At 34.0% G+C, this 2,500-nt stretch overlaps 2 long non-coding RNA genes across 13 annotated transcripts in view; both read left to right on the top strand.

The window, feature by feature from the left end:
* Positions 1-2,500, top strand: part of LOC128074724 (uncharacterized) — a 108,110-nt gene that overhangs the window by 93,355 nt on the left and 12,255 nt on the right. The gene's annotated exons all lie outside the window — the stretch shown is intronic.
* LOC128074726 (uncharacterized) overlaps positions 255-2,500 on the top strand; it is an 8,403-nt gene continuing 6,157 nt past the window's right edge. For all 4 annotated transcript variants that reach the window (XR_008203415.1, XR_008203414.1, XR_008203413.1 and 1 more), the window contains exon 1: positions 255-339. This is a non-coding gene — a long non-coding RNA (uncharacterized LOC128074726). The remainder of the gene's footprint in view (positions 340-2,500) is intronic.

Genomic DNA, 2,500 nt, shown 5'->3' with positions numbered 1-2,500 from the left:
CGATATTTCAGGGGAAAAACAGGGATTTCTGTGAAAATAAGCGATATTTTAGGGGAAGAACAGGGATTTCTGTGAAAATAAGAGATATTTTAGGGGAAAAACAGGGATTTCTAGGAAAATAAGCGATATTTTGGGGGAAAAACAGAGATTTCTGTGAAAATAAGCGATATTTAAGGGGAAAAACAGGGATTTCTATGAAAATCAGCGATATTTTAGGGGAAAAACAGGGATTTCTATGAAAATAAGCCACATTTTAGGGGAAAAACAGGGTTTTCTGTGAAAATAAGCGATATTTTAGGGGAAAAACAGGGATTTCTATGAAAATAAGCGATATTTTTGGTTAAAAACAGGGATTACTGTGAAAATAAGCGATATTTTAGGTTAAAAACAGGGATTTCTATGAAAATAAGCGATATTTTAGGGGAAAAACAGGGATTTCTATGAAAATAAGCGATATTTTAGGGGAAAAACAGGGATTTCTGTGAAAATAAGCGATATTTTAGGGGAAAAACAGGGATTTCTGTGAAAATAAGCGATATTTTAGGGGAAAAACAGGGATTTCTATGAAAATAAGCGATATTTTAGGGGAAAAACAGGGATTTCTGTGAAAATAAGTGATATTTTAGGGGAAAAACAGGGATTTCTGTGAAAATAAGCGATATTTTAGGGGAAAAACAGGGATTTCTGTGAAAATAAGCGATATTTTAGGGGAAAAACAGGGATTTCTATGAAAATAAGCGATATTTTAGGGGAAAAACAGGGATTTCTCTGAAAATAAGCGATATTTTAGGGGAAAAACAGGGATTTCTGTGAAAACAAGCGACATTTTAGGGGAAAAACAGGGATTTCTGTGAAAATAAGCGATATTTTAGGGGAAAAACAGGGATTTCTGTGAAAATAAGCGATATTTTAGGGGAAAAACAGGGATTTCTGTGAAAATAAGCGATATTTTAGGGGAAAAACAGGGATTTCTGTGAAAATAAGAGATATTTTAGGGGAAAAACAGGGATTTCTGTGAAAATAAGCGATATTTCAGGGGAAAAACAGGGATTTCTGTGAAAATAAGCGATATTTTAGGGGAAAAACAGGGATTTCTATGAAAATAAGTGATATTTTAGGGGAAAAACAGGGATTTCTGTGAAAATAAGCGATATTTTAGGGGAAAAACAGGGATTTCTGTGAAAATAAGCGATATTTTAGGGGAAAAACAGGGATTTCTGTGAAAATAAGCGATATTTTAGGGGAAAAACAGGGATTTCTGTGAAAATAAGCGATATTTTAGGGGAAAAACAGGGATTTCTGTGAAAATAAGCGATATTTTAGGGGAAAAACAGGGATTTCTGTGAAAATAAGCGATATTTTAGGGGAAAAACAGGGATTTCTGTGAAAATAAGCGATATTTTAGGGGAAAAACAGGGATTTCTATGAAAATAAGCGATATTTTAGGGGAAAAACAGGGATTTCTGTGAAAATAAGCGATATTTTAGGGGAAAAACAGGGATTTCTGTGAAAATAAGCGATATTTTAGGGGAAAAACAGGGATTTCTGTGAAAATAAGCGATATTTTAGGGGAAAAACAGGGATTTCTGTGAAAATAAGCGATATTTTAGGGGAAAAACAGGGATTTCTGTGAAAATAAGCGATATTTTAGGGGAAAAACAGGGATTTCTGTGAAAATAAGCGATATTTTAGGGGAAAAACAGGGATTTCTGTGAAAATAAGCGATATTTTAGGGGAAAAACAGGGATTTCTGTGAAAATAAGCGATATTTTAGGGGAAAAACAGGGATTTCTGTGAAAATAAGCGATATTTTAGGGGAAAAACAGGGATTTCTGTGAAAATAAGCGATATTTTAGGGGAAAAACAGGGATTTCTGTGAAAATAAGCGATATTTTAGGGGAAAAACAGGGATTTCTGTGAAAATAAGCGATATTTTAGGGGAAAAACGGGGATTTCTATGAAAATAAGCGATATTTTAGGGGAAAAACAGGGATTTCTGTGAAAATAAGCGACATTTTAGGGGAAAAACAGGGATTTCTGTGAAAACAAGCGATATTTTAGGGGAAAAACAGGGATTTCTGTGAAAATAAGCGATATTTTAGGGGAAAAACAGGGATTTCTGTGAAAATACGTGATATTTTAGGGGAAAAACAGGGATTTCTGTGAAAATAAGCGACATTTTAGGGGAAAAACAGGGATTTCTGTGAAAACAAGCGATATTTTAGGGGAAAAACAGGGATTTCTGTGAAAATAAGCGATATTTTAGGGGAAAAACAGGGATTTCTGTGAAAATAAGCGATATTTTAGGGGAAAAACAGGGATTTCTGTGAAAATAAGCGATATTTTAGGGGAAAAACAGGGATTTCTGTGAAAATAAGCGACATTTTAGGGGAAAAACAGGGATTTCTGTGAAAATAAGCCACATTTTAGGGGAAAAACAGGGATTTCTGTGAAAATAAGCGATATTTTAGGGGAAAAACAGGGATTTCTGTGAAAATAA

Source organism: Tympanuchus pallidicinctus, unplaced genomic scaffold, assembly GCF_026119805.1.
Source record: "Tympanuchus pallidicinctus isolate F22 unplaced genomic scaffold, pur_lepc_1.0 scaffold95, whole genome shotgun sequence".
NCBI lineage: Eukaryota > Metazoa > Chordata > Aves > Galliformes > Phasianidae > Tympanuchus > Tympanuchus pallidicinctus.
Note: the sequence above shows the minus strand (reverse complement) of the source record. Positions and strands in the feature narration are given on the sequence as shown.